A 20,990-nucleotide genomic window follows, 5' to 3' on the forward strand; every position below is an offset into this window, starting at 1 on the left:
CTTGAGTTTGTGAGGTAGGCAATGCAAATATTTTTCTCCCCATTTTATTCACAAGGCAGTTGAGGTTCAGAGAGTGAAATGCCTTGCTAATGATCAAAAAGCTAGGAATAAAAATAAACTGACTTTTGTATTGCACTTGAAGTACTATAAAGTCAATAGAGAGGTAGCTAGGTGGCACCATGGACAGAGCACTGGACCTGAATCAGGAAGATATGAGTCCAAATCTAGTCACAGACATTTACTAGCTATTGTGACCCTGGGCAAGTCCCTTAATCTCCATTTCCTCATCTGTAAAATCAGATAATAATTTCAGTCATTTTCAATTCTTTGTCACTCCATCTGGCTTTTTTTTTCTTTCTTGGCAGAAACATTAGAATGGTTGCCATTTCTTTCTTCAACTTATTTTATAGATGAGGAAAACTAAGTTAAGCGACTTGCCCAGGGTCACACAGCTGATAAGAGTTTGAGGCCAGATTTGAACTCAGGAAGATTCATCTTCCATGACTAGCACTCTATCCACTGCATCACCTAGTTACTGTCACATATATTCGATCATTTTTACATATGAGGAAACTGGGACTTACAAGTTAAATGACTTTCCCAAAGTCACACAACTAGCAAGGAATGGTACCTGGACTTGAATCCAGATCTCCTGATTACTATGAATCCAGTGCTCTTTCCACGGGGCTGAGCTTGACCAATCCTGTGCCAGTCAATCCAGAAATCCCAGTGAGAATAAAAATGCAGTCTCCACAAGATGGAAGAGGGGAAGAATCTGAATAACCTCTTCTTAGTAACATTCTCCACCCTACCCATCCTCACCGTCTTATGTCCATTCAGACTGCTCCAAAGTAGAGACAGTGATGATGACCCTTAGGAATCAGACAATCTAGAATTCTTGAAAACCTGGAAACTACTTTAAAGGAGCTTGGGGCCTAAGAGCACACAGGTATCCTGTATGGTGTTAATTTGACTGAACTTTGCCCAGGGTTAAATGAAAGACTAAGAAAGAAAACTAGGCCCTGAAATCTCAGTTCAAGGCTGACCTGTTTATAGAAAAAGAAGAAAGAATATAATCCATTGAGTACCTCTCTAGAGTAAGTTCTGGTACTCAAATAGAACCAAGAACTTGTCTATGATAATGTTTTGTGTCCATAGCCAACCGGCTTATGGGGTAAAGAAACAAAACAGGGATCCTGGAAGACATCATACAGTCAGATGAGCTGAGAGCTAGGACTAAAGGACCTTGTGAGCGATAGCACTGTTCATGATATACTAGAAAAAGTGGTGGAATCAAAGCCAGAGGTCAGTTAGTCAGTCAGCACACGTTTCAGTGCCTACTATGTGCCAGGCACTGTTTAAAGCACTAGGGATACAAAAATGAATAAATAAAAGACAGTCCCTGCTCTAATTCATTGACAAAGCCTTTTGATTTCACCTTTGTAATATCTCTTTGAATACATCCCCTTTTCTCCTCTGACACTGCCACCATCTTGGCACTTGTCTTCATCACCTCATACTTGGACTATTACAGTAGTCTGCTGGTAGGTCTGCCTGACTCAAGTTTCCCCCAACTCCAATCCATCTCCATTCACCAGCTAAAGTGAATTTCCTAAAGTGCAGGTCTGACCATGTCACACACACACACACACACACACACACACACACACACAGTGGGCGACAGTACACTACAGTGGCTTCCCACCATCTCCAGAATCAAATACAAAATCATCTGTTTGGTGTCCAAAGTCCTTCATAACCTAACCCCACTCCCTTCTGCTAGGAAAAAATTGAAGGATCAAGGGATTGGAGGTCATGGTATGGACAAAGAATAGGGCTTGGTAAGGGAAAGCCAAGGGAAAGAAAGAAAGCCAATAGATTATGGTCAGAGAAGGAGGATTAGGAATTCTCAGACATGGAGGTGATGGATTTGAGGGTGATGGAAAGATGTAGGGTATATTATCTAGGTATGCACTAATCAACCATAACACTAGTAAAACATTCCCCTGTTTACCCATAAAGAGCTCACTGTACCCAGTGCCCAGATCTCACCTGAAGGTGAAGGAGCCCCAACCCCCAATTCCTAATAGGACCACAGAATCACAACTTTACAGAGTTGGAAGGTACCTCAGCAGTCATCTTGATCATTACATGCACGTAAAAGAATCCCCACTACACCATATCTAAGCAATCATCCAGGATTTGCCTTAATTAAGACCTCCATGGAGAGGAAAGCCTCAACAACCTGAGACAGCCCATTCTACTATGGCATAGTTCTAATTGTTAAGAAGGTTGTTGTTTTTTACACAAAATTTAAATCTATTTTTTTTGCAACTCCCCCACCTCCCCAAGTGCTCAAAGTTCTGCCCTTTGGGACCAAACAGAACAGACTGAATCTCTCTTCCACCAGAAATCTTTCGATTATATCAAGGATTTGATGATTATTGCTCTATGAGGCCAGAGTGATCATGTCCTGCCCCCATACCATAGTTTTCTCTTTTCTAGGTTAAACACTCCAAGAAATAATTGGTTCCTTCAATTAGTCTTCATATAGCATGATCTTGAAGTCTTTCACCATCCCAGTTACACTCCTCTCCATGCTTTCCATCTTATCAATTTTCTTCCAAATATATAATGACCATAACTGAACAGAGTGTGGTCTGCCTGGGGTTAAGTCTAGTAGGACTTTGATCTCCATATTCCAGGAAGCTATGCCTCTCTTAATGAAGCCCAAGATGGCATTAGATTTTTTTGGCCACCATCCCATACTGTGGTAACCTACTCATTGAACCTGAAATCCACTAAAACTCCATACAGTTTTCAGATAGCTATGTAACCATATGTCCCTCAATACTCTAGCCCCAAAAGTCACCCAAGGAGTGTTCTGAATGAAAGACAATGTCCCTCCATTTCAGTTCTCCTCTGTTGTCTCATCAGAGCATGGAGGAACTCATGGGCTCTTGAAAACTAATCCAAGAGTGGCTCCAGTCCCGCTAGATCCTACCAATGTCTCATCTGCTATCTGAGGACCAGCCTACCTAAGGTGAAGAGGGTGATCATCAGAACACTGGCCACCTGGTGATTCAAGTTTTTGGCAGAGCAATTCATGAATGTAGTTGATTAAAGCATGGGGTATTAGATATCTCTGTTGAAGGAATCATAAAATAAGACAGAAGAAGGTCATGTAACTACAATTCCAGGATTTGACCATATGTGTTACAGTGATTTCACACATGGTGGGTAATCATCAGTTCATTTCGATTTACTAACCATCTCTTAAGCTTCATTAGAGCAGCTAGGGGACACAGTAGATGGAGTATTGAGTCTGGAATAAGGAAGATCTGAGTTCAAATCCAGCCTCAGACACTTATTAGCTGTATAACCCTGTGCAAGTCACTTAATCCTGTTTACCTCAGTTGCCTTATCTGTCAAATGAGCTGGAGAAGGAGATGGCAAACCACTCCAATGTCTTTGCCAAGAAAACCCCAAATTGGTTCATGAAGAGTCAGCTACGACCCAGTGACCACAACAACAATGCTTCATTATGGCAGGTTAAGGAGATACAAAGATTGGATAAGCCCTGGTCCCCTGATCTCATACAAATGACAGTCTAGTAGAAGGATAAGACACAAATAGACAGCTGCTATCTTTCTTTGACACTTCAAGTGTCCAGGCCAAAGAAATGCCTTGCTGAGTAGCCACCCTAATGCATTCTCTCCCCTTTCCATCTTTCATCACTTCCCATCTGTCAGCTGTGGGTCATGAAGCCTGTCCTTACACTTGTCAGTTTGGAAGAACATGCTGGCACAGCCTTTGAGAGCCAAAGGTCACCTCCATGCTGAGGGGCAGTATTGGAGAAAGGTCATTGCATAGAGCACAAATAACCATAGAACAAAATTTTGAATATTTTAAAGTACTGACAACAAAAAATGTCTTATGTGAGATTTATGATCCCACCACCCAGGAGAGAAATGTTGTTACCGATTGGAGGGTCAAGGAGGGTTAAAGTTAGAGAGGTCCCAAGAGATTAAATACAATCTCTTCATTTTTACAGATGAGGAAACTAAGGTCTGAAGTGGGGAGTGACAGATCCAGTCACATAGCAAGCTCATTCAGGATTTGAATTCAAGTCTTATGACCCACAATCCAGTGCAGCATGGTGTAAGGGAAAAAAACACTCCAGAATCAGAAAAATTGGGTTTGACCTGGAATGTCCCTTACTCTCTGTATGACCTTCACATCTCTGGGTCTCATCTGTAAACTGAGAGGGGCTGAACCTTCACCTTTCTCACTCCACAACAGCTGCCATCTCCAAGTAGTAACCCAGTGATCACTCTCAAGTTATCTAAGGTCAAATGTGATCATCAAACTGGTTACTAGGTGATGACATTTTTGGTCCAGCAACAAATTGCAAAAGCCATCTACTAAAGCATGGAGGAGCTGCTGGCTGTGTGAGAGCCATGAATAAAATGCTGAATCTGGAATTAGGACAACTCCGGCTCAAATCCTGCCTTTCACATTTCCTAGCTTAACTTCCTTAACTTCTCTTAGACTCTACTTCTTCATCTATCAAGTCAATCAGCAAGATTTAATGAAGCACCTACTATGTGCCATGCACTGTGCCAGGTGCTAGAACTACAGATAGAAAAGTAAGACAGTCTCTGTTCTCAAAGAACTCATCCTGGAGGACTTTGTAAATTTCAAAATGTTGTATTGTTATTATATTATTCTTCTTCTTCTTAATGTGTCTTATTATCTCTGGTCCTTTGCAAATATCATTTCATCTCATCCTCACAATAATCCTGGTTGGTACGTGCTATCTTTAGCCCATTTTACAGATGAGGAAACAGAAATTTAAAAAAAAAAAAAAAGGTCAAGCTGCTTGCTTAGCATCACCCAGCAAGTATCTAAGGCTGGATTTGGACTCTAACCTTTCTGGTTCAGCATCTTATCCACTTTACCTATTAGCTGCCTCGGAGTTCACAGAGGAGTAAATACAGGTTTATTACAAAGTAAATAGTCCTATAAATCATATTATATATTATTAAACATATTATATAATTATACATGTTATTGTATATGTTATATATTATGTCACATATTATTATATAAGTCTATACTATGTATATGAATAGTAATGTATAATAAATACAAAAATAGGGAGCATTAACAGTTGGGGAATCAGGAAAAGTCTTCTGAAGTAGATGGTGCTTGAGCAGAATTTTGATGGGATCTAGGAATTCCAAGAAGTGTAGGATGAGGAAAGAAAGGACCACAGGAGAGAGCCAGTGTAAGACACAAAGGGAGAAGACAGCATGTTACCTGTTGTTATTAGTGGTGTTGTGTCATTCAGTCATGCCCAACTCTTTGTGACTCCAAATGGGGTTTTCTTGGTAATGATACTGGAGTAGTTTGCCATTTCCTTCTCCAGTAGATTAAGGCAAATAGACAGCTAGTATGTGTCTGAGGTAGGATTTGAACTCAGGTCTTCTTGACTCCAGGCCCACAGCAACCTAGCTGAAATAATGTAAAGTGCTTTGCAAACCTTCCAGCACCATATGTCAGCTGTTATTAATAATAATAATTAATAATAATAGTATTCGTATTAACAATACTAATTAACAAGGGAGCCCTTGATTAGAATCCAATAGTAAGGAGAAGATGCTTCAGATATAATAAACAATGTGAACCCAGAGACAAGAGAATGTTGTAAACAAGGAAGAGAATAATTGGACTTAATTAAAAGGACTGTGGAGCAAGGGGAAGGAAGGATCTGCTACAGATAGGGCCAAGGAAGGTGGAGGGAGCAAGAGAAGGCCAGGCTTTCGGTATAATCCAAAGAGTGACAGTACGAATTTTGGGAGACCTGAGGACTCCGATCAATGTGATTACCAACCACACTTTCAGAGAACCATTTAGGAAGGATGGAGGGTGCAGAATGATATGTACATCTTTGGACATGACAAAGTGGTTATTTGTGCATATTTGGTTACAAGAGTTTCATCTTTTTTTGTCCAATTTCCAATTTCCAAAATTCCAAATTTTTTCCTATTTTCCAATTGAGTAGGAAAGAAAGAGAATTAGTCATTGATTTGCCAAAAAAAAGAAAAGAGGGCAATTGAAGCTTTTTTTTAATGCACAGTAGAAAACAGAAGGTCGCAAAGAATCACAAGACAAGTAGGAAAACTCCAAAAGCTACAATGTTGAATTTATCATATACTTATGTAACCCAGGCTGGTCTAGGCATGCCCAGTTCAGGCAATGCACCCTACCATACGGGTGGAGAGTAGCGTCCATTGATTGGCTACCTGCATCTTGAAAACAGGTGAGACTAAGCCAATTGATCTTTTTCAGCTGGTTTTTTTTTTCTGACACACTGTCTTCCGACTGCTCTCTTATTGGCTGCATTCAGAGGGTGAAGATCCCAGTTCACCCTCATAAGAGATGCTGTGAACTGAGGTAGTGAGAGGGGAAGGACGTTTCTTTTCCTGCTCCCTCTCTTTTACTCACCTTGGGCTCTGAGAACTGGATTGGGAGGTGTTTGTGTTCTGTGTTATTTGTCCTAAGTTTCAAGTGCACAGGTAAGTCTCACAGGACCCGGGAGTTTGAGCTGTGTTGACCTTGGAGACAGCCTCACATGAAATTCCTGAGATGCCCAGGGTAGCTGGTACTTGAGCATGAGGGAGATTTTGGACTTGAAATTGGCACTGAGCTCCATGGGAACCAAACTAAATTACGAACCTAATCCCCTTTGCCTCCCCAAAGACTGAAGCAATGCAAAGGGAGGATTCCCTCCTACATGTTGAGGGAATAAGTTTGCATTTTTGTGATTATACTTTTTGAATGATATATTTCTGAAAACTATCTTTACATGTTATTGGAAAAAATAAAGTACTATTAAGTGGAAAATAAATATATGATAAGAATTGTTTAAAAAAAGAAAAAAGAAAAATATTTCTATGCAAAAGCTAATCTGTTAGTGGCTAAATGACTAGTAAGCAGGTGAGCACCCCCCAACACTTGGGTTACCACTATTAGTGGGGGCTGAAGCCAATGGCAAAGAGATTATATAACCCTAATCCCCTTAAGTGTAGAAAGGGGGCAAAAGAGTAAAATCTAACCTGCATGCTCTGGTGCCAAGGTGTTACTCTTAAAAACAGAAGCAAGATCGACATAATAGAGATTAAATTTCATGTCTTTTTTCTGTTCTACTATGCATATTAAAATACTCGTTTTATTTGGTGTTGGGTTTTTTTCTTTCTAAAAAGAAGTCACCATAAAAGAGATGCCTTGGGAATAGAGTTGGTTTACATTATCCAGAAGCCCTCAGTAGCTCACCATTGCTACCTAATTAAGTCCAAAATTTTTGACCATCATTGACCAGACTCCCCAGCCAGGTGCTACTCTGTATTTCCAACTGTATCTTATATTACTCCCATCGATGTAGTCTATTCTCCATTACAACTAAACAGGCTTGTCATTTCTTAATCTCATCCTGCCCTTTCCCTCCTCCCATACTAATCCTTTATTCATACTATCCCCTCTCCCCAGCATTACCCACCTCTCACTGTTCTGTCTTTTAAAAAAAGTGCTTTATAAACTTTATAACACTACACCTATTTAAATTATCATTCCTTCCTTCCCCCAAGAATTTATTACACATTTACTGTATGCATGTCCTTGCATCTAAGAAAGCTACAAAAATTAGTGAGAGTCCTGACCTAGAGGAGCTTTACAATCTAACAGAGAAAGATAAAATAGAAATACCAAAAACATTTCATACAAGTTCGAATATAAGAGAAGTACAGAGGGCTGTGAAATAATTCACATTTACATAAAACCTTAATGTTTGTCTATAAAGTCTAATTAGCAATCACTATAAATGTGGAGGGGGGAGACAAAGGGGAAAGAGAGAGAAAGAGAACTTCCTGAAAGAGGGAATATTAGACCTGGCCCTTGAAAGATGAGTAATAATCAAAGTTATGAATAATCATATGAAAACATGCTCTAAATCACTAATGAGTGAACAAATTACAACAGCTCTGAGGTACCCACTTCACACCTTTCCAACTGGCTAGTTTGAAAGGAAAATTCTTCCTTTGAGCTTTTACCCTGAAGAATAAGGCAAAACTCAGGACAAACAGAATTAAAGTTGACAGGTTGATCACCAAAGATCAGTGATGGTTTCATGGTGGGGCCAGCTTTTACTGGGAACTTTCATATGAGAAAAAGACAATTCAGATGTCAGCAAAAGAGACTGGACCCTTGCATCTCAGTTTCTCCCCAAGGTGGCAAAGTACGTGACAATATCCAGGTAGGAGTAACAACATAGTCACCAGTAGGGGTGCGTGATAAAGAACAGGTAATACAGAAAGCTGCAGACTTGGTGTCACCTTTCTCAACACAGCCTCACCCAGCACTGATTGATAAACAGGGCTGAGAAAAGTGGGTCACTAAGTCAACATAATTCAATAGCTAATGTGAAAGAAAAGGAAAATGATCGATGTAAAAGGGGATGTGGAAAATTAGGAACACTAATGCACTGTTAGTAGAGTTCTGAACTGGTCCAGCCATTCAGAAGAACAATTTGGAACTCTACCCAAAGGATTATAGAAAGGTACATACCCTTTGAGTCAACAATATCACTGGGCTTGTATTCCAAAGAGATTTTTTTTAAAAGGAAAGGTACCTATATAACATACAAAAATATTTAGAGTAGTTCTTTTATGGTGGCAAAGAATTAGAAATTGAGGGGATGCCCATGAATTGGAGAATGGCTGAACAAGTTGAGGTATGTGATTGTGATGGAATATTTTTGTACTATACTAAATGACAAAGGGAAGTGGTTTCAGAAAAACCTGGGAAGACTTATATGAACTGATGCCAAGTGAAGTGAGCTGGAGACTATTGTAAACAGTAACAGCAATATTGTATGACGATTAACTATGAATGACTTGGCTACTCTGCTCAATAAAATGATCCAAGACAATTATAAAGGACCCATGATGGAAAATGCTATGCACCTCCAGAGAGAAAACCAATAAAATCTGAGTGCAGATTAAAGGATACTTTTTCACTTGCTTTATTTTTCTTGCTTTTTTTGCAAAAAAAAAATATATAATATGGAAATGATTTACATGAATTTACATGTATAATGGATATTATAATTCTTTCCCTCTCAGTGGATGGAGGAAAAGGCTAAAGGAAGGGAGAGCACTTGGAACTTTAAAATATTAAATATTAAAAATAAACAAATTAGCAAATAAATAAAGAGAAAGATGAATAATAATGTCAAGAGGTGGACAGAGGCAGAGGGGGAGGTACTCTGAAGCTGAGATTTTAAAGGTATAGATGTGGGAAAGGGCCATTTGGGCAGAGATGGGACTATATGAAAGGAATTTGCATGAGCTCAGACTAGAAATATTGAATGATGGTCCCAAATGATTTCAATCTCAGGGGACTCAGATGGAAATTCTCTGGAACTGGTAGGGGGAAGGGAAAGAGTTAAATTCTACTTTCTCCTTGTCCCTAGCTCCACTCTCCAGTAACATAAATTCTGGGAAGTTCCTGCCCCTAACAGCTGTGCCCACCACCCTAGCACCAGAGACATTTCCCTGGCCAGCTGGGGAGAAGTCATCTGACCCAGCCTGGACTACTCAGATGTGGCCAAGAAGGCCCACCTCCTCTCTCCTGATGCTGCCTTTTCCAGGGACTGTCCTTTTCCCCAAGGCACGGAAAAATGTAAAGCTGAGCTACCACTAGACCCAAGAATAGAACAGAACAGAAACAGGGAGGCCAGGGAGTGACAGGGACAAAGACAGGCCAATACCAATAATGCCACAAAAAGCCAACAGGGAAAAATTAGGACCTCCTTCCCATCCCTCACTATACATACACTTACTGCCAAAAGGGATAGGTTCAAGCCCCCAAGTTTAAGGTAAGCCAGCTGATCCAAGGACCTGATTACAAGATATTCTGCACAAAACAGATGCCTAATAAATGATTCTTAAACAAATGAAATCAGAGGGTTCTCAGTTGTAGCCTGAGATCAGTCATTGTGTCCAAGTGACCCTGAAGAAAACATTTTCCCTCCCTGATCCTTGATTTTATTACCAATTACATGAAATTCAACCCTGCCCTTTGAGGGTTGATGAGATGTGATATTATTATAGTAATTCACATTCCTATAGAAATTAAAGGTTTACAGCACTTCTAATATGGGCCCACGGAGGTCTAGGAAGGCAAAAATTATTTCCCTCTTATAACCAAAGAAAGAACAGCCCAGAGAGGTTAAACAATTTGCTTGAAGACAGATGACTAGTAACTGGGAAAGCCAGGATACAAACCCAACCTTCAAACTTCAGACTCAGTACTTTCTCTACTCCAGCTCACTTAACCCTCTAATAACCCTGGGAAGTAGTAGTTCAAATATTATTGTCCCCACTTTACAGATGAACAAACTGAGGCTTAGAGAGGCTTAGGAAAGCTGGAACCAGCATTTGAAGACAGGTCTTCTGACTGAATTCATTGCCATTTCCACCAAGCCATGATTCCTAAGGATAATGGGGGATGTAATTGTAGTAAGATCATTTCCTAGAATAATCTGAAGTCCTCAAATGATCTCATCCCCTGCCCATTATCCCTCTTAGCCCCTACAGAAGCCTCCTCCCCCCAAATTCTGCCCATCTGTCTCTGGTCATCTTCCTTATGAGTCAATTAATGAATGAAAAGGGCCATGCCTTGAGAGCTTTGCAGTCCTCCACATTCATCGATGAGCTAATTTTCTATTCTGAGGCAGGCTAACCCCGCTAGCCAATTCATTGTCAACCAATGTGCACTTCACTTATAGAATCCTGGAACTATGTACAAGAATGAACAGAATGAATCAATGCATGAAATCCTTCTTCATGATATTTATATATGACTGTCTGGTTCATTGTATTTAATGCTTTCCCAGTCTCTTCATCTTTAAGGAAAGTGAGGGACTGTAAAATCTTGTATGAGAGGAAAGCCCGTAAAATATTAAGATCACTGAATTTGGAGTCAGAGAACCTGAGACACAATCCATATTCTACTACTTACTACCTGTATGAACTTGGGCAAGTTGCCTCTTCTTTGGGAGCCTCAGTTTCTCTATCTGTAAAAGGAGGAAATGGGACTCACATGTTCCAATGTGCCTTCCAACTCTAAACCTCAGAAAAGATCTAGTCCAGCCTCCCCACATCTTTCCCACAACACCTCCAACAAGGGAGTCCAGCCTCCAGGGATAGAGAGCTCACCACCTTCCGAAGCAGTGCATGACACTGTAGGTAGGTCCACTTATTAAGAAGCTTCTCCTTACAGAGAGCAGAAATCTCTGCCCATTGCTCCTAATCCTTCCTCCAGAAGCCAAGTAGAACAAGTTTAATCCCTCTTTCTGCACATCAGCTATTCAGATACTTGGAGAATATAATCATGTCTTCCTCACCACCCCACCCCATACATCTTCTCTATCAACAAGTCAAACATCCCTAGTTCTTCCCAAAGACCCTTAGGATCTCAAGGCCCTCTACCATCCTAGTCACCTCCTCTGAACATCTGCTCCTCTCTGTCCAGACCAGCACCAGAAGAGACCTGGATCTCCATGCCCACATCTTGCTGAAGTCATGACCGGGTCCTTGGGGAAGATAATTCATTCATCCTTGGAGCTCCCATCCTAGGGTCCAACTTGGTTGATTGGTGTCTATGTGCAAATTCATCTAATTAATCCACTGTATCTTTGTATATAACTGACCCTACATCCCAAACCATGCTCTAGCTCTACATCCTTTCCAGCCATGTAGCTGTCCACCCAGGCCATCTCACTATGTATCTGCTGCCCACCTTCTATCACCACCCTCCCTTCCCCCTTCCCAGATCAAAACTGTCCTCTCCGTTCACCTTTCCTTCTGCTAGAGGCTTTTCCAGGTGTCATGCCACCTTCTGCCCCTACTCTCTGTGCTGCTCTCTGAAATTATTTCCTGTTTACACTATGTGAATGACTGAACAAGTGAAGAATCATTTATTAAGCACCTACTAACACTGTGCCAAGTACTTTTTATCTCACTTGATCTTGTGAAGTAGAAGCTATTATTACTCCCATTTTTAGTGGAAGAAACTGAGGCATCAGAGAATAAGTAACTTGCCTAGAGTCACATAGCTAGTAAGGGTCTGAGACCATCTTTGAACTCAGGTCTTCTTAACCTCAGGTATAAATGCATAAACATGCAGATAGACAGATGGATGCGAGGGCGGATGGACGGACAGATGGATGGATGGATGGGTTTTGTATACACACAATTGTCTATGTTGTCTCTCCTGCCTTTCTATATCCTCAGGGTTTTGCATGTGCCTGAAAGTGCTAAATACAAGTTGATTGATTCCCCTTAATGTACTTATTGTCTTCTCCTATTAGAATAAGGTCAGGGAAGGTTTCTTTTTTAACCTTTGTCTCCCTGGTGCTTAGCACTATGTCTAGTATTTTTTTTCTTTTCTATTAAAAGGACCAACCCTCTGACTACTTTTTAAAGAGGCCTAGTCACTGAATGGGCATTACTTCACTTTAAGTGAGTACCTGAAAAGACCTTAGTCTAAAAGGCCAAGGTCTCCCATTGCATCCTGGGCTGTCTCTGTCATCCTGATGAATGACACAGGATCCAGATGGCTCAGGAGGAGAAGTGAGGTTGGTGACCTGCACAGCCCTCCCTCATTCAAAACAAAGTCAAGTGCAAGTCATGTCATCATTTCTCTAATGCTGTGGTCCTCTTTGAAAACAAAGGACAAATACACACACACGTAAGTAGTCAATGCTTAGTAAATGCCTTTTCACTCATTCATTCATTGTCAAAGTCCTTCTTAAAATGTAGACCCAAAAAGTAGATATAACACTCCGGATGTGGTCTGAGTGCAAAGGGCAAAGAAGGACTGTCGCCCCCCTCTTTCTGAACACTATACTTTCTTAGGGAAGCTCCTGCAAAGTGTATCTATCAGAAGATGTGTTGGATTTAGAGTCAGGAGAGTCTTGGGTTTGAATCCCAGTAATAAAAATAATAATAATAACTATATATGTATAGTGCTGTGGTTTACAAAGCACTTTACAAATATTATCTCATTTGATCCTCACAATAACCCTTATTCTTATTCCCATTTTACCGAAGAGGAAACTAAAGCTGACAGAGGTGAAGTGACTTGCCTAGGGTCACAAAGCTAAGTGTCTTAAGGACAAGATTTGAACTGGGATCTTCCTGACTCCAGGTCCAGTACTATCTCCACTATACCACCTAGCTGCTGAATGTGTCCTTATACTGTGAGCTTTTTATGTAACCAAGTATAAGATTTTTTACTTAACCCTACTGGATTTCATTTTATTAGTGCCAGCCTATCATATCTGCCTGTAAAAATCTTTTCATATCCCAATTTATATCTTCACATCTCAGCTTTCTCTCCTCATAATCACTAAGCATTACAGGAAAAAGTGGGGGGAGTCCAAAGAACACCAGAATGGCTATTGAGAGATGGGAGGACAGAACAGAAGAGATACTGAAACTGAAGTGATGTAAAAACAAATTAAAACAATTTTAAAATGCCAGCTTGAAACCAGACAGTTCAAATCTCAGTTCTGCTACCTGTTTTACCTTGGCCTCAGTTTCTTCCTCTGTAAAATGAAAGTTGGAGGCAGTTAGGTGGTACAGTGGATCGAGTACTGACCCTGGAGTCAGGAAAACCTGTTTGAATCTCATCTCAGACATTAGCTGTGTGACCCTGGGCAAATGGCTCAACCCTGATTGCTTCCAAAAAAAAATGACATCTCTAGCATTCTTTTGACCATGATCTAGAGACCTTTCCATCTCAAAAAGCTTGTAATACTAAGTCTTGCTATTTTTTTCCCTGGCTCCTTTGGCCCACAATAATTTCTCCTTCTAAATTCTTCCAGTCCTTAGAGAGTGGACCACTCATTCAGATAAAATTTACTAAGTCCCTAATGTATACAAAGCACCAAGACAGGTAAAAGATAAGAAGGAGAATGAAGGAGACCTAACCCCATTTCCCCTTGTATCATTTCATTTCTGCTGTAATTATATTCTCTGAGTACCTAGCACACAGGAGGGACTCAGTACCTATGAGAAGTTAATTAACTGAGTAACTGACTGCAAAAAGGACGAGATGGGAAGGGCAGAGAATGGGAAGGTGAACTCCGAGGAAATTTCTGGATGTCTCCTGACTTCCTCCCCAAGAGGCACATGGTTTGTCCTGAAAAATGTGACATCCCGTGGCTGACACTTTCCCATGCCAAGTCAGCACCAACTCCATGCACTTGGCAGGCAAAGAAGCTAGGCTCCTTCCTAGGGCTCTCAAGCCCCCAAAGTGATCCCTACTTCCCTCCCTGGTTCTGAGCCGGGCCCAAAGTTCTGGTGTGTTAGGGAGTTTGGGGGAAGAGAGGCTCTCACTTTTATCATCTCGATCCCAGTCATTCCCTTCTCCTTTTAGAGGGAAGCAATTCCAAGACCCCATCCCCTTTGACTTCTGAATTTGTCCAACTAGAGCAAGGTCTGGGAAAAGACACAAGAGACCCAAAGCTCCATCAAGTATGAAAAAAGGGAGAGGAGTACTGGTCTGGGAGACAGAAGATCCAAGAGTTCCAAGCCCTAATGCTGATTTTGTCACTAACTCCCTGTCTGCCCTTTGGTCAAGTCACTTTTCCTCTACAGACTAGTCTCTCCATTTCTGAAAGGGGAATAATATTAGCTCACTCCACAATTGCACAGAAGTGGTAGGAAGATTCAATAGAACAATTGGGGGTACTATATAAATATGAGGATTTTTTAGTAAATCAAAAGAGACCCTCCAGACTCTTTTCCATGAACCCCCACACAAGATATCATCTCATCCTCTTTTACGAGGCCTAATCCAACTCGTGGGAAAGTTACTAGGTATAGGGAAAGAGAGGAAAAATTTTCCAATGTAGAAAACACATATGTTCATCTTACCCCCCCTTTCCACTTTCTCATTTCAAACACATCCTCTGCAAACCATCTGCTATACATGTCAAGCTCCACTCAATCCATTTCCCCATCATCAGCAGTTACTCTAAGGAAGGTGGCCTCCAAGTCCCCCAGGCCCCACCCAGGGGCTACAAGGTCCTCCCTCCCCCACCCAGAAAGGCAGCCCAATCATCAGGCACCACCTGGCTGCTCTTAACTGGAAAGAGGAGGGGAGCAGGGAGGGAAGTATAGCTATTAAGCAAGTGAAAATTAATGAACATGTTCACTCATACCAAGAGAAAAGCAAGGTGTTCACAGAGTTCACATCCTCCCCAAGGGATCTATCTTTCTGTTCATAGTATAGAAATATTCTTGATTTATCCTATCCATGCCTCAAAACGTTTTCTACCATGTCTTCCTGCTATCATATTACCGAGATATCTCAAGATTTGGAGCTGGAGGGGACCTTGTCTCCCATTTTAGAGACAAGGAAATTGAGATCCAGAGAGAGGAAGGGACCTGCCCAAAGTCACAGGTGTAGCATGTAGCAAAGTCTGGTTGCAAATCCAGGTCCACTGATTCCAAATACAATGCTTTTTCCACTACACCATGATAGCCATGATACCCAGAAACCCAAAGTAGATCATCTAACGTTTAGCCGAACAGACCCAGCATCATGACAAGGAAGGGTCACTCTTCCACAAGTAGGCAGAAGGAGATGAGGGAATTTTTCAGGATCCCAAGGCCATCAGACTTGGAGTCTCCCACTAGTAACTGGACTGCCTGATTCTGCCCTTAAATCTACCACAGAATTTCACCTCATTTACCACCTCCCCAAAATAACAAAGCCACCACCCCTAAAAGGGACTGACAACAACTTCCATTCTTCTCCATGATGGGACCAACTAAAAATGGTGCCCTAAGGAGAAGGGTTGACAAGCTCAGGGACTGAGGAACCTGGGACAGGAACATATTCCTGACCTCCTCAGCCCCCACCATTTGCTACCATGAAAACCAATGATCTAATCCTCCCCCAGGGGAACAGCCAGTGATCAGGCCAACACCAGGGAACAGCAAAAGAGTCCTCACATAAACTAGACATGCACAAGATCATCCGAGCAGCTCCAGATGGTCAAGACAGTGGGGAAAAGTCTGATCCCCCTCTTTCAATTTCCTCCTCTCTTTCCCCTTTCTCACCCCCTTATCTCAAACGGCGCTGGTGAGAGGTCATAGGGGCTCACTGCCCTGCACTGAGCTGCCCCAGGACATTTTAATGCCATTAAGGATCTGTGTGTCCAAGGGCCCTTTAATAGTGTATCTTGTTTCTCCACTTTTCTTCTTCCAACTGTTTTTTACACCTTGAGGGAGAGGGGGCAGGGGAAGATTGGTTCTTGTACTTACTTTTCTTTTTTGTCTCACAACATGGGATTTAAAGGTCTCAGGGGCTGAAGAAGACTTTCTGGGTCCTCGGCTCAGGCTTTATGGAAGCTGCCAGCCAGCCTGGGGACAGGCTTACCCAGAGTTATTAATAGTACCACCTGGTGACCCAAGCCTTCCTGACCAATTTTGGGCAGAACTGAAGCAGCTGTCGGTTTACCACAGGTCCCTCCTCGAATTATTTCCCTCCCTGCATTGCATACCAGGGGGAGACAACTGCCCTGCCCTCTGCCCCACAAGGGGAGGAGACATGGACTTGGACTTCTATAAGCCTCCATAAAGGCTTGGAGACTCAGGCTTTCACAATAGAAAAGACTTCATCCAAACCCCATAATTTTACAGAGAAAGACTGAAACCACTGAGGGAAGTAATTTACCCAAGTCACACAGTGAATTTGTAGCACAACACAGGTCTCCTGGGTCTTTTCTTTCCACTACAGAATTGCCTCCCTGACTAACTGACGGTCCAAGGAAATAGCCAACACAGACTTTCTGGAAAATGCCGGCAAAGCAATCAGGCAGGAAGCCCAATGAAAAGTCACATCTTCCTCCCACAGACCTTATATACAGCATTCTCTGCAATCCTGTCTTGTTGGATTTGCATGAAAACTGAAGGAGAGAAACATTAATATTCAGTGGGTGTGTAGTACACGACCAAACCCCATCCAGTATAATTCTCTTTAAAGTGCTGGCCAGCTCCTCCCACCATCAGCCGGATTTTACTCCAGAAACATAAACTCACTTTTAGCTTTCAGGCAAACAGGAAAGAAATGGGAAGGTAAACCTGGCTCTGCAAAAAGGAAAAATTATTATAGGAGGTACCATAATACTGAGTAGTGATTTGGGGCTTTCAAGGAGATGCTGGAAGGATGATCCTCCCCTTCTACTAGCTGGGTAGAAGAGACTATCTTCAGTGTAGCAAGAGAAATAGCTCAGTCCCACTGCAACAGCCTGGTCTATCACCAAGGAGGTGCAGATCCCAGTGAAGCTGCCCCCCAGATGGATGGTCTGGGCTAGACCAAGGGTCACCTCTTTGATACCCTGCTAGAACAGCCAGGGCTTTGGGCTGACCCCTCTCTCCATGGGTCTCACAGTGAGTTCCAGATCGGCAGTGTGAAACAGTGGGAAGATGGAATCGTAAGACCTGAGACTGAATCTCAGCTCTACCTGTATGATGTTAGGCCAATCACTCTCTGAGCCTCAGTTCTTTAGGATAAAAAGAGGGGGGCTGAACTAGACAACTTCTGAGATTCAGCTCTAATTCTGTGATCCCAAAATTCAAAAACCAGAGCCATCCCAAAAGTAGATGTTCCTACCCTCTTCCATATTTCATGCTGGGGTACTCCCTGGCTGGGTATGGAAGGGGAAGAAGACATTTACTAAACCATGTCACCCCCATTTTCCCCTAAGACTCTCTACAGGACCTTGAGGTTGGAATTTGTAACCACTTACACATGTGTAGTGCTTTGTACTTTCCAAAATGCTTTCGTGGCTGAGTCTCCCAACACTTTGGGACCTGTTTCCTCCTCTAAAAAAGGGAAGGATTAAACCAGATAATCTTTAAAGGGCCTCCCTCCCTAATATACCAAAGAGATACCACCGTGCAATTCTGCAAACTCTGGAGTAGTAAATACATGCAATTCAAGTCTGCCACCTGGTGGTTGTGTTCTGTGATCAACCTCCACAGACAGCTTGAAAAGGGCCCTGAGACGAAGGGATGTCCCACCAGCTAATTCTGTAGTTTGAGGACTTGAGACAAGGTGAGTCAAATTGAAAAGTTAGGGCTTCTGTACATTCACTCAAAGATATCCCTCTAGCAGCATCATTAACAACTCTCCAGCTCAGCCGCCCTGATTTCCTCACTGCTTCCTGAATGTCGTAATATACATGGCACTTTATACTTTTGTGACTTTGGGCAAACAACAATCTTACTGGCATGTTTCCTCATCCATAGAATAAGGGCATTGGTCCCTTCCAGCTCCAAATCTATGATACCTTCCAGGACCTTGTCTTTGATCACACTGCCTAGCCCAACATCACCAAATCTAAACGCTATCCAATATCTCCCCTCCATGACCACCCCAGCCCAGCAACCTTTCCTCTGTCTCCTCTGAATTGTCATAGAAAATAAGTCTATACTACTCATCTGGCACTGCCTATAAATAAGCTTGTATGGTGACTGCTCTTTTCATGCATTTCTATCTTATCTTCCTAACTAGAATGAGAGTTCCAGAGGCCAGGTACCACATCCATATTGTTGGATACATTGTTGATACATTGTTGAAAGCTACATTGTTGTATCTTTCACAGGTACCTGCATATTGTAACCATCAGTAAATACTTGTTTAGAGATATAACAGTATAGAGAGATAGTATATGATAGTATATAGATATATGTTATATAGTGTGTATATATATATACTATGTATACTATATAGACAATAAAATAGTATATAGAGATATAGCAGTATATAGAGATAGTATATGATACTATGTAGAGATATAACAGTATATAGAGATAGTATATGATACTATGTAGAGATATAACAGTATATAGAGATAGTATATGATACTATGTAGAGATATAACAGTATATAGAGATAGTATATGATACTATGTAGAGATATAACAGTATATAGAGATAGTATATGATACTATGTAGAGATATAACAGTATATAGAGATAGTATATGATACTATGTAGAGATATAACAGTATATAGAGATAGTATATGATACTATGTAGAGATATAACAGTATATAGAGATAGTATATGATACTATGTAGAGATATAACAGTAAGAACTTGTTAAGAGATAAGTCAGTATTGACTAGCCACTTTATTATCCCTGAAATTATTCCCCATATACATTAAGCCACAAGATCCAAAACTTCCTTAAGTTCTAGAGAGGGCTTAGTTTGGCATTGATCTAGATGGAGGGAATCCATCCAAATCTCTCAGTCAATGAACTGTACCAATTCAGGTACTAAAACCTTCAAAATGTTGTGGCATTACAGTATCAATTTATATCCAGTCTCATCCAAGTCACCTAAGGGAAAACATAGCACCAGTATAGCAAGATGATGTCTCTTGCTTCGTGTACTTGGCAGTGTACTTTCCAGGGATGTACACATTGATAATGAGGCTGATGCATGCAGGCTCCAAAGGAAAATTTGGGAAAGAAGAGGTATTAGACTGACTACCAAACTAAAAGTCTACAGAGCCTTTGTGCTGACCTCATTGTTGAAGGCCTGTGAAACACGAACAGTCTACCAGTACCATGCCAGGAAACTGAATCATTTCCATTTGAACTGTCTTAGGAAGATTCTGAAGATCACCTGGCAGGAGAAGGTACCAGACACTGAAGTCCTTACTCAAACTAAACTATCAAACATTCAAACAAATTCAGAGAGCACAACTCCAATGGACTGGCCACATTGTTCGAATGCAAAACGTACTTTTGCCAAAAGGACTATTTTATGGAGAACTCACAAAAGGCAAGGGTTCACACGGTGGTCAGAAAAAGAGATACAAGGACACTCTCAAGGTCACTCTTAAGAGCTTTGGAATTGATTGTGTGACATGGGAGCCAGTGGCACAGGACTGCTCAGCATGGTGTGCTCACGTCATAGAAGGTGCTACATTCTATGAGCAAAGCAGAATTGAAACAGCTCAAAGGAAATACAGGATGTATAAATTTAGAGTATCCACCCAAAATGTGCACATGGACTATTTGCACCAGATTGGTGGTAGAGCATTCTCAGCTCATATTGGTCTGATCAGTCACAATTGGATACACTGAAACTTGACTCTAGCATACTGATGTCATTTTGATCCTCTTCAAGGACAAAGGAGAATGGCCAATGACAAGGTGACAATCTAAAAAGGGGATCGAGGGGAAAGGAAGCAGGAAGGAATGTTTGTGTTGCTTTGTTTTGTTTTGAGGAGTGGTCTTAAGCAAGAACATTGAATAAATTTTTCCAAAGGAAATAATGTAGCTGAGTGAGTGATTACAATGTAGGCAATTATAATATAATTACATTATTTTTGATGGTGAAAATATGGCTATTTTGTATATAAGCAAATCTTGGAAAGGGCACTGGACTAAAAGGCCAGAGAAATGAATTCTCCATTGAACAAACTTTCTCTAGGCCTGTGTCCTCCTCTGTAAAAAGAGAAGGTTGGTCTAAATGATCTAATATACCTTCCAGTTCTGACATTATATATTCTAGAAAGGTTCTCTTCTAGTTCTATGAGTCTATTAGGAGTAACAGTAGCTAACATTCATTTAAGGTTTACAAACTACACTGGAATCAGAAGACCTGGGATTCAAATCTCAGCCCTGGCACTAAGGATCTCTGTGACCTCAGGAAGTCATTCAACTGTTCTTCTCCTTTATACTGGTTATGTTTTTCAAAATGTTGAAAATTCAGTTGTTTTATATTTAGAAACAATAGTGTTGTGGAAAGAATGAATGCGAATTGGGAGACCAGAGGCCTGGGTCCTATTCTTGATTCTACTACTTAACTGTATGTCTTTAGATAAATCACTTTTTCT

At 41.2% G+C, this 20,990-nt stretch overlaps 1 long non-coding RNA gene across 5 annotated transcripts in view; it reads right to left on the reverse strand.

Moving 5' to 3' along the window:
* Positions 1-16,511, reverse strand: part of LOC140499867 (uncharacterized) — an 89,620-nt gene extending 73,109 nt beyond the window's left edge. For all 5 annotated transcript variants that reach the window (XR_011965570.1, XR_011965566.1, XR_011965567.1 and 2 more), the window contains exon 1: positions 16,401-16,511. This is a non-coding gene — a long non-coding RNA (uncharacterized lncRNA). The remainder of the gene's footprint in view (positions 1-16,400) is intronic.
* Between the last annotated feature and the right edge of the window lie 4,479 nt (positions 16,512-20,990).

This window comes from Notamacropus eugenii, chromosome 4 (assembly GCF_028372415.1).
Source record: "Notamacropus eugenii isolate mMacEug1 chromosome 4, mMacEug1.pri_v2, whole genome shotgun sequence".
Classification (NCBI taxonomy): domain Eukaryota; kingdom Metazoa; phylum Chordata; class Mammalia; order Diprotodontia; family Macropodidae; genus Notamacropus; species Notamacropus eugenii.